Here is a 17,378-nt window from a genome sequence, read left to right on the forward strand (position 1 = left end):
CCGCATCCCCCCCAACCTCCCAAGGGGAGGGGGGGGGCGGGGACTGAGTTCAAGCATGATTTAATGAAACGTGTCTCTGTAATGAAACTTCCAGTAAAGACTCTGGACTACAAGGCTTGGAAAGCTTCGGGTTGGTGAACATATCAGGGTGTGGTGAAGACAGGGCATCCTGACCCCATGGGGAAAGGGGCTTCTGAACTTGGGACCCTTCCAGCCCTCACTTCCTGTGGCCACTTGTCTGTATTCTTTATAATAAGACGGTGATTATAAGTATGGCATTTCCCCTGGGTTCTGTGAGTCGTTCCAGCCGGTTATCGAACCCACAGGGGGGTCATCAGAACCCATCAATTTGTAGCCACGTCAGACAGGAAGCCTCTCGAAGCTGGCGTCTGAAGGGGAGGCAGCCCAGCTGGCACCTTGCTCTTTATCCCATGGGGTCTGCACTATCTCCAGGGAGCATCAGAGTCTAATTGAACTGTAGGACCCCCTGCTGGTGAGGCCAGTGAGCTGGTGTTGGGTGTACCACCATCTTGTCCCAGAAGAAGGGCAAAGGAACGAGCTATGACTGAGGTTGAAGGAAGAAAGAATGACCGCTCTGAGGCGCCTGGGTGGCTTAGTCGGTTAAGCGTCCGACTTTCGCTTGGGTCATGATCTCGCGGTTCGTGGGTTCGGGCCCCGCGTCGGGCTCTGTGCTGACTGCCAGCTCAGAGCCTGGAGCCTGTTTCAGAGTCTGTGACTCCCTCTCTCTCTGACCCTTCCCTGCTCACGCTCTCTCTCTCTCTCTCCTAGAAATAAATAAAAATATTAAAAAAAAATTAAAAAAAAAAAAAGAAAGAATGACCGCTCTGAGTTCACATTCTACCCAGTGTACAACTAGTTCCCAGACCCTTCTAGATGCCCGAACTTGCACTGGAGACATAGATGGGAGACCCTAAGACCCTGCTTCCTCCTCACAGGGTTTGTGACGTACCTAGAGGTAGGTCACCTAAATCCCTTAAATAAAGATGAAATACTATTTACAACCTCATGGTAAATGGCAGGCATGTAGTGGGTTAAGACCTGTAACCACAGGGGCACCTGGGTGGGTCAGTTGGTTCAGTGTCGGCTTCAGCTCAGGTCATGATCTCCCGGCTCGTGAGTTTGAGTCCCGCGTCGGGCTCTGTGCTGACAGCTCAGAGCCTGGAGCCTGCTTCAGATTCTGTGTCTCCCTCTCTCTCTGCCCCTCCCCTGCTCACACTGTCTCTCTCTCTCTTTCTCTCTCTCAAAAATAAATAAAACATTTTAAAAAATTAAAATAAAAAAAAAAGACCTGTAACCATAAAGCAAGTGACTCAGTCCCAACGGAAGGAAGGAGCCATCCTGGTCCTTTTCTGTTCTTTCAGCATTCGGCAGACACTTAAGTTCGTTAAACCCAAAGAGAGCATTTGTCATGATCAAGAAACGTATGGTCATTGGTCGTCATTGGAAGGAACAAGGGCACCGATCCTTTTTTTTCAAAACTTGGCAACTAACAGGGGCTCCTGGGTGGCTCAGTCAGTTAAGCGGCCAACTTCGGCTCAGGTCATGATCTCGCAGTTCATGGGTTTGAGTCCCCTGTCGGGCTCTGTGCTGACAACTCGGAGCCTGAAGCCTGCTTCGGATTCTGTGTCTCCCTGTCTCTCTGCACCCCCCCCCCACTTGTGCTCTGTCTCTGTCTCTCAAAAGATAAATAAACATTTAAAAAAAATTTTTTTAAGTGAAAGGGAAATGAGCCAAGAACATAGCAAGAATCCAGTTAGGCAAGAGTTAAAGGTCAAGATCCCAGGCCCATCAGTCCCCTCTCGGCTACCCTGGCAACGAGGCCCCCACTTACCCCACAGGGAGTAAGCGAGGATTACAAGCAAGGCAAGTGGCCAAAGGCCCAGGAAGACTTTGGGAAGAGTTTGAACGGTGACCATAAAAGAGGCCACCAAGGGGGAGAATCTGCAGATAAAAGAATTCTCTGGAGCCTGTCTGCTGGAGGGTTTCAGCTGCTCTGACCTGAGGCTTCTCCTAAGTGTGGTCAAGTCCGAGCAGGTAAAATGTTATCACGCTCATTCTCTTTCTCGACATCAGTGCCTGGGATGAATCTCATACAAGGAAAAGATGAAGAAAACTTACTCTCTGTCTTTGCTGGGGCTGCCCTGGGTGTGCTGGCCTAGATCTGCCCAGGGTGGGGTGTAGACCCGTGAGAGCTAGCCTGGGTCCACCCAGAGTGGTGTAGACCCGGAGAGTAGCACCGGGAGCAGGACAGGGGGATGCCAGTGACCTCACCCAGCACGCATGCCTCGGACGGAGCTCCTCAGAGCTGTGCTGAATCCAAGGCCCTTCTCTCCCCTTCCCTTCGCTGTGGGGACCAGGATGGGGTTTGCAGGGGGGACCTCTCATGTTCTGAGGGACAAGTCTCCAGCTGCCGGAGCACGAAGTCACGGCCAGGAGAAGGGGAAAGGCTCAGTTGTGAGAGTGTATGCGGGGGGGTGGGGTGGGGGGTGTCAGGAGAGGGGACCCTTCCCCAAGCCTTGGCCACCAGGATGGCCAGAATAACAGGAGAATGGAAGAGCCAGCGGGGGCCACTGCGCGCTCCACAGAAGGAAGAGGAGATGCCACCAAACCCACAGAAAGCCTGGGGAAGCCAGAAAGGGTGTGGCAGGCGGCACCCTAGCCCCCGAAGTCGACCGCTCCCCGCTCCCTACAGCCTGTGAAAACATAACCTGATCTGCCAGAAGGGCCCCTGCGGATGTGACTAGAACATCTTGAGCGGGTTCTCCGTGTGCAGGTGGGGCCAGCCTCATCACAGGAGCCCTTCAAAGCAGAGCCTCGAGGCGCCTGGGGGGCTCAGTCGGTTAAGTGTCCGACTCTTGATTTCCGTTCAGGTCATGATCTCATGGTTCGTGGGTTTGAGGCTCGTGTCAGGCTTGCACTGAGAGCACCGAGCGTGCTTGGGATTCTCTCTCTCTCTCTGCCCTGCTCATACTCTCTCTCTCAAAATAAATAAATAAACTTCAGGAAAAAAAAAAAAAGCAGAGAGCCTTTCCCACCCAAGTTGGAGCGATTCAGCTGAAGAAGCAGCAGAAAGGCCCGAGTGTGTGTGTGTGTGTTGTAAGGGGGGGGTGGCTGGAGATGCACACTCATGAGTCAGGGAGGGGTGGATGGCCGCAGGAAACAGGGGGGCCTCACTCCTGCAATCAGGCAACCCGAGAGAACGCGGCCTGAGGAGGCCCAGTGCAGAGAGAGACCAGCCAGGCCTGCTGGCCTTCTGACCTACGGGCTGTGACATAATGAACTTGCTTTGTTTGAAGCCACTGGGTTTGCGGCAATTTGTTTTGGCCGAAGCCATCTCAGCTGTAGGGCAGGTAAGCAGCCGGCCCCGGGCCCCGGGGGGGTGGGGGTGGGGAGCGGTTCCCTACCTGCGCAGCCTAGGGCCGGGGAAGTCAAGTCACGTGGGAGGGGCACACCTCTGGTTCCCTCCTCTGCCCTCGACACCCGACACCCCGACACCCGATGTGGGGGAGCGCCCGCGCCAGGGAGGGGACGGAGAGGGGCTTGCTGTCCCCAGTTTCTTCCCGCTCCCTCCGCTCCCTCCGTCCCCCCCACCCCCTTCCCCCTGGAAAGGAAAATACTGGTTTTCTAACAGCTGTCTGTATGATCTCACTTCGAGCGTGTCAACCCGCTTGCACGAAGCGGTTTCACACTCCTGGTCAGTGTCGCAGGCCTGCGGGGGGGTGGGAGGCCGTCAGCACTGAGCTGCGTCTGCCCTGCTCACACCTCGCTCCCGCACCCCTCTTTCTCGCGCCTTCCACTCCTTCTCCCTGCACTCCCGCACCCTTTGCTCTTTGCTGCCATCTCGTGGTGGTCGGGAGAATGAACTTGGCGCGAGCGGGAAGCAGGAAAGCGCTAGAACTGGCTAGGGGTGCTTAAAGCCACTGTGAAGAGATCATTCTGAACCGGGATCCAGACAATAAGGTGTCTTTAAACAGTCTGTTATTTCCACACCTGTTCGTTAACTACTCACTAGGAGCAGAAAAGGGAAAGGTAACCAGTGGCTCTAAAACAAGCCTAGGGACGGTGGACGGACTTTAGAATTAATCCACTGAGGTATTTCTGAAATCATTCTATGCTGTGTATTCTGGTGAGAAACGGGTCTTTCCCGTTGACCTTGAATGTGGCCGAGAGGGACTCAAGTCTTTGGGTCTGGTCGGCTTTCCCACTTTGAAGAATTCCCTGTTAAGAGGCTAATGCAGGAGATCCTAAAATATTACTGGAACTGTATTCATGGACTGTGAGGCTTAATGTGGTTCAGATGACAGGGGCGCCCGGGTGGTTCCATCGGGTAAGCATCCGACTCTTGATTCTGGCTCAGGTCATGATCTCAAAGTTTAAGTGTTCAAGCCCCATGGGGGGAGAGGGCTCTGCATTGACAGCGCAGAGCCTGCTTGGGATTTTCTCTCTCTCGCTCTCGCTCTCGCTCTCGCTCTCGCTCTCCCTCCTTCGCTCACACCCTCTCTCTCAAAAAAAAAATAAATAGGGGGACCTGGGTGGCTCAGTTAGTTAAGCATCCGGCTTTGGCTCAGATCATGATCTCCCAGTTTGTGAGTTCGATCCCCATATCGGGCTCTGTGCTGACAGCTCAGAGCCTGGAGCCTGCTTCAGATTCTGTGTCTCCTTCTCTCCCTGCCCCTCCTCTGCTCACGCTCTGTTTCTCTCTGTCTCTCAAAGATGGATAAACATTAACAAAAATTTTTTAAAAAACATGTAAGCCTGAACACATGGGTACATCTGAGTGTTAGGCCTGGGGGCGCATTTGAATACAGACTAATTTTTTAAGAGTCCGGTCACTGGTGAGTGCCCTTCCATCCAGAGGCTTTGCCTTCTACAAGATCATAAGTACATGGAGAGCGGAAGATGCCATGGAGTCCGGAACGGTCCCCTTAGCACTGCTCATGGTAGACAGGACCAGCCTCGTAATCTGCAGAGGCCAGTGCAGAATAAAAACGCTCAAAAAACACGAAGAGTTTAGGGTGCCTGGGTGGCTTAGTCGGTTAAGCGTCCGACTTTCGCTTAGGTCATGATCTCGCGGTTCGTGGGTTCTGTGCTGACTGCCAGCTCAGAGCCTGGAGCCTATTTCAGTCTGTGACCCCCTCTCCTTCTGACCCTCCCCTGCTCACACTGTCTCTCTCTCTCTCTCCTAGAAATAAATTTAAAAAAAAAAACCATTAAAAAAATTAAAAAAAAAAACAACACGAAGAGTTTCAAGACTATGGCATCGGAGCATTGACCCAAGCACCCTTCCGAGCGAGGGGCCCACGCGGCCGGCCCTGTCCATAGCTGAGACCTAGCAGACCTCTCGGGGTGCAGGCTGGCAGTGCAGCAGAGAGAAGACGTAGGTGGGTGGCCCCAACGTGCCGGTGGGGTTAGCGTAGCCACGGCAGACTAAATGGACCAAGCACGCTGCACCACACCCCCTCCCCAATCTGCATTCAGCCGAGGCCATGCCGGGCTCCGCTCTGTGCGTCGGGCCTGGTAAGGAAGCGGCTGAACGTTCCTGTGCACGGAGCTCTTCCTTCGCCATTTCACTTGATTCTTGCCTACGAGGTAGATGCTTTCACCCCATCCAACAGAAGGGGAAACTGAGGCTCAGAACTACCCTCTTGCCGGAGGACCCTGCCCAGGTCGTGACCAGGACACATTCTCATGCTTGTACCTGGAACCCAGCAGGTGGATTGTCTGCTCCCAGAGCCCATCTTCCCCCTGCCTTTGCGGGGCTCCTGAAAGCAATGGAAGGCTCCACGTCCTTCTCCCCGCTCCCCGCTTCCATCCTCCAAGTGCGCTGCAATCAACAGCCCGGACAGGCCCAGGGCCAAAGCAGAAAGTCCATTGGCAAACTCGATTCTAGGGGCACCGCCCGGCCCTGCTACCTCAAAGCTGCTCTGAGTCAATGTGCCTGCTGACGGGCAAGGCATCCTTCACTGCTCAGCGTGATTGGGAGCCTGGAGAAGGGACGCCTCCGTTTCTGCAGTTGGAAGTCTGAGCAAGGAGGGCAGGAAGGGAAGGGACCCTGCTGCTGGCTCTGTCCGGTCCGGGGAAAAGGACATGCTAAGCATCTGCCGCCATGTGCTCAGCACCCGCTTCCCTTGGGCCAAGGAATGAGGTAAGCCCCTTGTCACCCTGAGTCCTCAGAACTGCCTTCTGGGCTGGATACCACGATTCCCATTTTACAAGTAAGGAAACTGAGGCCCAGTAAAGTCACTTCCTTGGCCCAAGGGCCTGCAGCTGGTGGGTGGGCTGGTGGGATTTTACCCTGGGCCGGTCTGCCTCCAAATTTTAAGCTTTTAACCCCTTAACTGCATGAACTCCTGAAACCCCAGCATTGGCGGGGGGGGAGCTGGTGAACGATGTGGGTGTCCGCTTGCACCGAGTAGAGGTTCCAATGGCCACAGGTCATCAAAAACAAAAGATTCTCCTTGAGGAGTAGCCAACTTACTTCCCAGCCAAGCTTTGAACCCCCACATGGAGGCAGCCCCCACATGACCTGGGCCAGGTGAATCCCTCTGCAGCTGTGATGACCCAGGTTCCAAGGAAGGATGCCCACCCACAAGGGTCCCCAAAATCGCATCCAACAAGCTCCCGGGGGCCCCCCACCGATTAACCCCACCATCAGGCGTAGGTTACAATGAAGATTATCTAGCCTCATTGCCATCATGATTTGAAAGCAGTGATGAGCAAAAGCGGTGTTTCCCGAGGTGGCTCCAACACGCGAAACGTGACAGGAACGATCTGTGATGCCCCTGATGCCACACTCTTACGCACGACCCTCACTTCTGTGCTCCGCGGCCCATAGCGGGCAGAAACGCTACATGGCAGTACAAGGTAAATGAGAGTAAAGCTGTGTTTTCCGATCCAAGTTCAAGGGGGCAGCGGACCCTGTTTACAGTCTCCAGGTCCACCAAATGTCAATGGATCACCCCCCTTCTGCCACTTCCTTCTTTCCCCAGACTAAACCTAGCCTCCATATCCCCGCCTGAATGTTGAAGAAGGCTGGGCGCCCTCCGAGGTTTCTCGGCCACCCTCGGGACCATCATAGACAAGCTTTTGTTCAAGTCTGGGGTTGGCAGTCACCTCCTCCCTGAAGTCCCCCGTCCCCTCGGGCTGCATCAGGTGCTTCCTCTGTCCCATCCCAGGCCCCATCTCCCCCCACGTGTCACTTCCGAGTTGAGAGCTGGCCAGGACGGAGGAAAGCTGTCCAGTCTCTCTCTCCCCAGCACGCTCAGTACGGAGGACATGCATTGTACACGGAGGGAGGAGGGGAAGGGAGGAGGGCGGCCCGCCTTCAGCGGCCTTTAGGTGAGCGAGAGGCAGGCCTTTCATGTGCTTAGCCCTCGGGGTTCCAGATTTGTCTGTTACAGAAGCTGGGGCTCAAAACCCCGACACATTCCGACCCCAGAGGTACACGGTGAGCGATAGAAGGCCATGATTTCACAAATGGATGAATGCCTGCATGCGTGAAGCTGGCTAACACTTCCCGCAGTAACCATGAACCAGACGTGGTCCGAGAACGCTGCATTCGCCCAGCCGCCTGGTCCTCATCCGCCACACCGATGGGACAGGTGTTCCCCTTACAGGTGAGAGAACAGAGGCACAGAGAAGTGAAGTAACTTGCCCAAAATCACACAGCCAGGAAGGGTGGAAGCCAGGACTTCAGTGTAGACGCCAGACTGTAAGGCCCACGTGTTCATCCCTTCCCTAAAGAAGGCTCATGCGGGACCCACGGACATGCTACTCCTGATGCGAACAAGTCTCACACAGGACCCCTCAGTGGCCGAAGCTGTGGTAGACCCGCTGAGGAGGGGGGGACAACGTGGGGGCTCAGAGGTCTCAGCCACCCCTCCCTGGGTAACTGTGATAGGCTGAATACTGGGGCCCCCAGGTTTTCCACATCTTGATCCCCACAATCTATGAACATGCAGCCCTACACGGTGGAAGGGACCCTGAAGGTGTGATGGGGTTAGGGCTCTTGAGAACGCGTGGGAGGGGGAGAGATTTAAACAAGATAATAAACCAAAAAAGGGTTGGAAAGTGTCCTATAAATGAGAATTGGCTTTTTCTGTCCATTTCAGTGTATCCTTGACCTTTCTCTCTCTGGCCAGTAGCTTTGGGGTCAAAAGCTCCTTCTCCTGCCTCCTTCCACCCCCTCTTCCGTGCTGGGGAAATCTCGGGTTATGTCTTCCACGGTCCCCCTCTGCAGACTCGGCTTCGAGATGAAGAGCAGGTGGCCGGCCAGGTGTCAGCAGGCTGGCCAGAGCCCAGGCTGGGAGGCCGGGGGTCAGAATCAGACTGTCACACCACAGAGGACGGCAGCTCATGGCAGCCCCTTCCTTGTCTGCAGCTGGGCCGCCCTGCCTCCTGGACCAGGTGGAAGCTTCCAGATAGCCTGTGAACCACCGAGGGCACAGGGCGAGGCCCGAAAACTAAACCCACCGAGGAGATTTGGGCCAGCTCCCTCCATGCTTGCCTTCCTCTGTGGGACCCTGCCTCTGCCAAGGTCATTCATCATCCGTCTGTTCACTCCCCAAGTACATGCTGAAGTTCACGGCGTCAAGTGCACGCCAGCACTGGTGGCCTGCCCAGCGGTCACCCGGCCCCCCTTCCTTGCTCCCCAAACCATCCACCCGGCCCCAGGGGATGCGCCTTGATTAGTCCAAGCCATCCCAGCATCCTGTGCCCTCTTGCCAGTGATTGGGCTAGAGGTGGGCATGTGACCCAGGTTCGGCCAATTATCATAAAGGGAAGTCTGCCAAGGGATTCTGGGAAGACTGTCTTCCTATTAAGTGAGCGATGGGCCAGGAAGAGAGTTTTTTCATCTTCTTTCCCCTCCTGCTCTGGACACCACTGTCCGAGGTGGTGATTGCTGGAGCTTCAGCGACCGTCTCGTGACTCTGAAGTGACAATGCGAAGGCTGACATACCAACAACATCTAGGGAGGAAAAGCCAAGGATCAAAGAGCCTTGCCCGTTCGAGTGGTTAATTTTATGTGTCCCTGTGGCTAGGCTATGGTGCCCAGATGTTTGCTCATGCACCAGTCTCGATGTGGCTGTGAAGGCGTTTCTAGATGTGATTAGCACTGACATCAGTAGACTGATTAAGCGGATTACCCTCCATAATGAGGGTGGGCCTCACCCAATCAGTTGAAGGAGGGAGCAAGAGATAGCAAATACGGTAAAAATGTTAACATTTGAAGAATCTGGGTGAAGGCCATACAAGAGTTTATTACATTCTTTATTACAATTTCTCTGTGGGCCCCAAATGATTTTAACCCCCCCCAAAAAAGGCGGGGGTAGGCAGACAGGTTCGAACTTGGTTTATCTCACCTAATGCCTGGGCTTCCCTTGGGAACCCAGGACCGGAATACCAGCTCCTGGCAGCCCAGAAGCCATCTCGGGTTAGTTACGGTCCCTCTCCTACTGACAGCCAGGGCCTCCTTGACAAGCTAAGAGGATTAATCCCACTGAGCACTGACTTTTTGAAAGTGAACACCATCACGCACACACCAGTGGGGCCATGACGGTGATGCTTTTATAGCAGCAGGTACTCCCTCCTTCCTTCATGTTCGCTTTGGGAGAATCTGGATTTTCGTAGGCGAGACTTGCTTGATGTTCTCTGTGCTCACGTCCCTGCAAGAGAGATTCCGATCCTGGCTGTACCATTCAGTGGCCCCGTGACCTGAGCCAGCACTTGAGTTTTCTGTGCCTCAGTTTCCTTATCTGTAAAATGAGATAATAATGGCTCGTCCCTCCTAGGAATGTTTGTGAAGAGCCTGGGGCCGGTGCCGGCACAGGAATGAGGCTCTGTAAGCACTGGCTGTCGCCCTCGCCAGGTGTCGTGATCCCGGGCTGGAGAGTCACACGGACCCAAGTTCGAGCCCTTGACGTGCCCGGCATTTGCTGGCTGATGTCACTCAGCCAGCGACTCGTCCCTTCCAAGCTCGGTGTCCTCATCGGTGAATGTGGGCAACGTGAACGCTTTCACCACCAGGCTCCAGTGAGGACTGGATCATGACAAGGATGGCATACCCGGTGCTGGGCACACAGGAAGCCCTCGCCGAACGGTCAGGGGAACAAATTACCTGGAACGCCCGTTAGGTCCAAAAAAATCGCTGGGACGCCTGGGTGGCTCAGACGGTAAGCATCCGGCTCTTGATTTCGGCTCAGGTCATGATCTCGTGGTTTGTGAGTTCAAGCCCCGCGTCAGGCTCTGTGCTGACGGCAGGGAGCCTGCTTGGGATTCTCTCTCTCTCTGCCCTCCTCTGCTCTCTCTGTCAGTAAATAAATAAACATGTTTACAAAGTTATTTTTAAAAGAGCAAAAAAAAAAAAAAAAAACAGAAGCTAGCAAGTACTGTCAGTGAGAATGCAGAGAAATTGAAATCTTTGTGCTCTGTTGGTGGGGCTTGTAAAAATGGGTGTAGCCGCTGTGCCAAACAGCATGGGGCAGTTCGCCAAAACATTACAGACAGAACCCCCATGTTGTATCGGTCAGCCCAGGCTGCATAACAAAATACCACAGACTGGGTGGTCCAAACAACAAACATTGATCTTCTGGCCACTCTGGAGGCTGGAAATCTCAGACTGGGTGCCCGCGTGGCCATGTTCAGGCGAAGCATCTCTCCCTGGCTTGTAGATGGCCACCTTCTCACCACCGACGCTGTGTTCTTTCCTCCATGTGAAGACAGGGGAGAAAACAGAACTCTGATGCTTCCTCTTTTTTTTTTAATGCTTTCATTTATTTTTGAGAAAGAGAGACAGACAGACAGAGAGTGAACAGGGGAGGGGCAGAGAGAGAGGGAGACACAGAATCCAAAGCAGGCTCCGAGCTGTCAGCACAGAGCAGGATGTGGGCTCAAACTCACAAGCCATGAAATCATGACCTGAGCCGAAGTTGGATGCCTAACCGACTGAGCCACCCAGGCGCCCCTGTTTCTTCCTCTTTTTATATGAAGGGCCACCAGTCCTATCTGGGTAGGATCCCACCCCCATGACCCCATTTAACCTTGAGTACCTCCTTTTCAGGGATTCCACGTCTCCAAATGCATTCTCATTGGAGGTTAGAGATTCAACACATGAACCAGGAGGGAGGTGGGCACAATTCAGTCATAGCACAAATGATCCAGCAAGTTCACCTCTGGGTGTATATTGGAAAGGACTGAAAGCAGGGTCTCAGAGATATTGGCACACCCACCCTCAGAGTGGCATTATTCACCATGGCCGAGAGGTAGAAGCTGCCCCTGGATCCCTCATGGACAAATGGATAAACCAAAGGCGGTGGAGACATACAATGGAACCTTCTTCAGCCTTAAAAGGGAAGGGAGCTCTGATATAGGCTACACGTGGGTGAACCTTGAGGACATCATGCCGATTGATAAAAAGCCAGTCGGGAAAGACAAATACTGTGTGACAGTATCTACAGCAGAGTCCCAATCATAGAGACAGGAAGTAGAATGGGGGTTGCCAGGGCCTGGAGGGGCGGGGGGGGGGCCACTGGGAGAGGGTGTTCAATGGGTGCAGAGTTTCAGTTTTGCAAGATGAAACATTTCTGGAGACTGTTTGCACACCAGCATCTATATACTTAAACCCTCCCGAACTGTACACTTAGAAATGATTGATTACAGGGAGTCCCGGAGGGCGCAGTCGTTAGGCGTCCACCTTCGGCTCAGGTCATGATCTCGGGGTTCGTGGGTTCCAGCCCCACGTCGGGCTCTGTGCCGACAGCTGGGAGCCTGGAGCCTGCTTCAGATCCTGTGTCTCCCTCGCTCTCTGCACCTCCCCCGCTCATGCTCTGTCTGTCTCTCTCTCCCCCTCCTCGGAAATAAATCAACATTTAAAAATTTAGAAATGATTGGTTATGCGTGTTATGGTGTGCATTTTTACCACAATAAAAATGAATTTAAAAAACAGGTAAAACGAATTCCCTGGAATTGGGCAACTGCCCAAATCAGACAACCAGGGGGCGCTGTGTACCCATGCCCATTTCTTTTGACGGCCTCCCCCTTTCTCAACGGAAGCTGGTGGCTTCTAGAGGGGTTTAAAAAAAAAAAAGGCACTAGAAACTTGGAGAAAGTTAGAGCTCTTCATTCCCTGCTCCTTTCCCCAGAGGGACCAGCCCTGGTGCTGCACCGCACTCCCACCACAACCCCCCACCCTTGACTCTGACCCCGTTCTTTCTCTGGGTCCCTTCCTTCTATGCTGGAGACACAGTGGCTGGTGGATGGAGTGCACGTGCCCGCAGGCCTCCAGATGGCCCAGGGGCCGGAGAAGAGGGGACGGTGACAGGAGTCACCTGCCCCAGGTTATCCAAAGATGAGAGGAGCCACAACGGAAATGGGTCAGAGACCCCTTATCCCAGGCTAAGAGCCTCAAGGTCACCCAGACCTGGGGTTTCTCTGGCTCTCACTCTGTATGTGGCACCACCTAAAGGGCCTGAAGCGTTTCATGAAATCCAAGATAACACTGAGCAGCAAATAGCTGAGGAGAGCAGACTCAGGATCTGGGCTTATTGGAGAAGCCTGGAAGGTTCCCCCACCCCCTTTCTCTCTCTCTCTCTCTCTTTCTCTCTCTCCCTCCCTCCCTCAGCCCTCTTTGTCCCCTCCATGCAGGTCATGCACTCCCTCCCTCCAGCCCCCGGATTCTGCTGCCATTCCTAGAGCATACCAAGCCCACTGCCACCTCAGGGCCTTTGCACTTGCTATGTCCTCTGCCTAGGACACTCTTCCCTAGATCTCTCCCATGGTTCCCTACCTCCTTCCCTCAAGTCTTGGCTCAGATGCCCCCTTGCTGGCTCCTTCTTTAACCAACAGATTGAAAATTGTGGCTAAGACTGAGAACCCCCATCACAGGATGCTTCTAGATCCTTCCCCTGCTCGCTGCTCTTTTCCTTTACCCTTGGTTCACACACACACACACACACACACACACACACACTGAATTAATCACAATCCTTGCTTCACAACCCACTCTCATCAGCTTTTAATGATCCACTTTAACAATGTAACACACACCCATGGAATCACCACCCCAAACAAAAACTAGAATCTTGACGATAACCCACATCCGACCCCACACATCCCAGCCTCACATCCCCCCGCCCAAATCCTCATCCTGAACCCCGTCTTTATTCTTCCCTCGTTACCTTCGACGATTTATTATTGCAAATATGCGTGTGAAACTTGAGTTGCTTTTAACTTTATAAGAAGGAAACCACGTTCATGTAATGGGACATTTTTCGCTGGCTGTTGTATTTCAGAGGTCCGTTCGTGTCGTGATGTGTGGCTATGGCCCCTTCGTTCTGACCGCAGAGTGATGTTTCATTGTGAGAATTTACTCATCTGCTCCCCCGTACTCGGGCACTGGCCGCTGGGCATGGAGGCCTTGGAGATATTCTGCCAGCCTGCTGTCCAACCCATTGCACTCACTCACATCCCCACCAGCGGTGTGGATGGTTTTATCTTTCCCCGTAGCAGCTACGCTTCATGAGGCACTCGGTATTTTACTTGTGTGTTTGTTTCCTAGTTCTCTCCAGCCGCGCCCCTGCGCCAGCAGGGACTTTTGCCTTTTTTGTCACTATTCTTTCCCCAGTGCCTAGTACAGTGTCTGGCACGTAGGAGGTGCTCAGTAAACATTTTCTGATTCAACAAATGGATGGCCCGAAACAAGGCCTGAGGACTCATATTAGGTATTATTGGAGAAATATCATCATCATTATTATTACTTTCCTGGAGATAGACTGATTCATCTCTCTGCTCCAATCCCCCCAGTCCAGGGAAAGGACCATTGGCCCAAACCACTGATGCCTGGGCCCCCAGGCCACCTCAGTCAGAGTTTCTGAAGGTGGGGCTTCCCCTTCCGTAATTCCCCACGCTGGGACTTACAAGGCCCCCATCACGGCCCTGGCACTTCCTCTTGCCTCCTGCTCACCCCCGTTGGCCTCAAATAACCTTGCAACCCACGCACCCCCCTCCGCTCCCCCTCCTACCCCACTTAACCACATTAAGACTCTGAATCCTTCAGGGGGTGGCCGAAAATGTCACCTCCTCTGAGAAGCCCTCCGGTAGGACCCCTGTTCGAGACCCTCGTGATATCCCGAACTTGTCCTCCATGGCTCTTCCAAACGTTTGTGATCACACTTTGTCTGGTTCTCTGCTTCACGTCTCAGTCTTGCACTAGACTCTGAGATTCAGGAGAGCAGGAGCCAAGTCTGTTTCGCTTATCCATGTGTCTTAGTGCCCAGTGCCTGACCCAGAGGCAGGGGCCAGTGTTTTAGGACAGATGGATGGACAGATAGATGAGTGGATAGATGGATAGAGGTATAGGTAGATAGGAGGGAGGAAGGAAGGAAGGAAGGAAGAGAGGGAGGGAGGAAGTGGGTGGGAAGAAAGACTTGCAGGGATGAATATATAAATGATGGCTGAATAAGATTCATGCAGGGAGGGGCGCCTGGGTGGCTTAGTCGGTTGAGCGTCCGACTTTCGCTTGGGTCATGATCTCGCGGTTCGTGGGTTCGAGCCCCGCGTCGGGCTCTGTGCTGACTGCCAGCTCAGAGCCTGGAGCCTGTTTCAGTCTGTGTCTCCCTCTCTCTCTGACCCTCCCTTGCTCACACTGTCTCTCTCTCTGTCTCCTAGAAATCGATTTAAAAAAATATTTAAAAAAAAAAGATTCATGCAGGGATACATAAGTGGATAGACAGATGGAGCGATGGGCGAATGGATCAACAGGTGATGGAGAGAACAAAAATTGAGCTCAACTCTTTCGGCCATCTTCCCATGCCACCATCATGGCGCGCGCGAACGTTCCAGATGACGCTCTCGAGAGCACCAACAATGCTAAGAAAAAAAAAGGCGAATCACAAGTTCCTTTCTGCCAGGGTCACGGTCTGGTTCCTAATTGTGAGGGCGAAGCGGGGTTCTGTCGGAGAACTTGAAATCCTCGTTATCACAGAACAAGGAAATCACTGTGAGCCTCGTATGCAGGTCAACTAAGTGCGATCGGCCTGAACTTTAATGCGCAACTCGGAGATCTAGAAAAGTGGCAGAATAATGCCCTCCATGTCATCAGTCTGATCTCATTGCGCTGACAACCTCAGCCAGTTATCGTGGCCGTGACGAAGCAAGACAAAAACACACAGAAGAGAAAGTCCTGGAATTCTTTTTCTAGGGATGTAATACACACGTACACATTTTTTTATGAAAGAGTTTGTGATTAATTGCTTTTGTCTTATTGGCTTCTCCACTGGTGTCTGAGCCCTCTCCCCAGTGGATAGTGGCTCCTTGAAGGTCAAATTCCTTTTCCCTCCTTAAAACCCCTTTCTCGCAGGGTTCCCTGGGAGCAGGACTTTTGCACTTTCAGATTTTCCACAGCCCAGTGGAGAGGGGGCAGTAAGGCCAAGCTGCACCAGATCCTTAGCTGGATGCCATTTATTAGTCACTCAACAAACACAGAGGCAACACGGTGCTGTGAGAGTTGCAAAAGGCTTTGGGGTTCAAACCTCAGCTCTGCTACTTCCTCCCTGTGGGAACTTGGGTAGATCACTTAACCTCTCTGAGCTTCGGGAGGTTTTTTTTCCCCCATCTGTAAAATGAGGACAATATTCCCTACCTTGTGTGGCAATTATGAAGAGTAGTATTATGTAAGTGCCGGACACTTAATAGGCACTCAGTAAATGGTAACCATTATGTAACGGGCACCAGCCCCTCCACACAAGACGAACAAGACACAGCCTCTGATCTCATGGGTGTCCCACTGTAGCAGGGAAAGCACTGAAGTGGCTAATCATGATACAGACTGTCACATCAAGATATGGGCAGAGGAACACAGAGGAAGACGGGATGAGTTCCTGAAAGGAAAGGCTTCCTGGAGGATGTGATATTCAGTCAGATCTTAAAAAGCATTATACAGTCCAGAGCCATGGGACTCACTTGCTGCTAAATTTCCACGTGACCTTGAATTAGTTGCTTGCCCACCCTGGGGTCCCCTGATCCCCTTCTTTTTTTTTTTTTTAATGTTTTATTTATTTCTAGGAGAGAGAGACAGCGTGAGCAGGGGAGGGTCAGAGAGAGAGGGAGTCACAGACTCTGAAACAGCCTCCAGGCTCTGAGCTGGCAGTCAGCACAGAGCCCGACGCGGGGCTCGAACCCATGAACCGCGAGATCATGACCTAAGCGAAAGGACGCTTAACCGACTAAGGCACCCAGGCGCCCCGCCCCTCATCCCCTTCTGTAACAAAAAGGTTGTTTAGCATTAGCTCTGAGTCTTTTGGGTCACAGTCTCTTTTGAGAAGAGTCTCTGATAGCCAGAGCCCTGCTTCCCAGAAAAAGGCACGGAGGCATCAGTTTGTCTGTAACCGGGGAGGGGGCCCTCACGGACCCCCATAAAGCCACCCTAGACTAAGTCCCAGAGTCCAGTGAGCCTACTGGACCATCACCACCTCACAGAGAGCCTCTCCCTTCAGTTTATGGCAGGCCCAGACAGGCAGACTCACTGACTCAATCTGGGAAAGTCCGTCAGACCCCGGGATGCTGGACAGAGCAGGGGCCTGGGAGGGGGGGTCACCCCAGCTGGCTGGGGAGCCGGAGTTTGGTTCTGGGAAAGCGCCCCTGAGCAGTCGGCCCCTGACCTCACCTAGTTTATCACCATCTGCCCCGGGGAGGAAGAGGAGCGTGGGCCGCTCTGGGCAGGCTCCCAAACAGGCCGCTGACCCCCCGGTCTGTCGCCATGGCTGGAGTTCCCGGACGCATCCTTCATCTTCCCTAATACAAACACCCGCAGGCCTCTGGTGGCCCACCCCCTCCCCGCTGATGCCTGTCCTCAGCTGCCTCCCAGAGGAGGGGGAGCTGGCCTTCCTTTCCATCCAGCCAACCCTCACCCAGCATTTATTAAGCACCTATTGTTCGCAGGCATCTGTGAATGAGACGGTGGAGGGCCTCACCTTACCTTCCTCCAAGGACTCTGCGTCCTGGCCTATAGGTTCCCTAAACTCCCCTTGGGGGCAGGATGCTGTCGCAATCCCACTCACCTGGAAAGGGTGGGTGTTTGGGGGCAGTGGGCTCTGAACTGGCTGATTCGATGCTGGGAGGAGAATGGGCTCTGGGTTGGTGTCTGGGCACTGCTTGAAACCGCTGTGTGACCCTGGCCCTGTTCCTTGTCCTCTCTGGCCCTCAGTCTTCCCGAATGCACACTTCCCATTCCATGATTCCATTAGGCTTCGGAATGGGCCTTGCTAGCCCTTCCTCGCTCCCCTCCCCCCAGAATAGCGGAAGGAGAGGAGAAAGCTACCCTAGAATGCTCGAAGATCTTCCTTTAGGCAGTTCTCTGGATG

Source organism: Hyaena hyaena, unplaced genomic scaffold (assembly GCF_003009895.1).
Source record: "Hyaena hyaena isolate Hyena2069 unplaced genomic scaffold, ASM300989v1 scaffold_0, whole genome shotgun sequence".
NCBI classification, from domain to species: domain Eukaryota; kingdom Metazoa; phylum Chordata; class Mammalia; order Carnivora; family Hyaenidae; genus Hyaena; species Hyaena hyaena.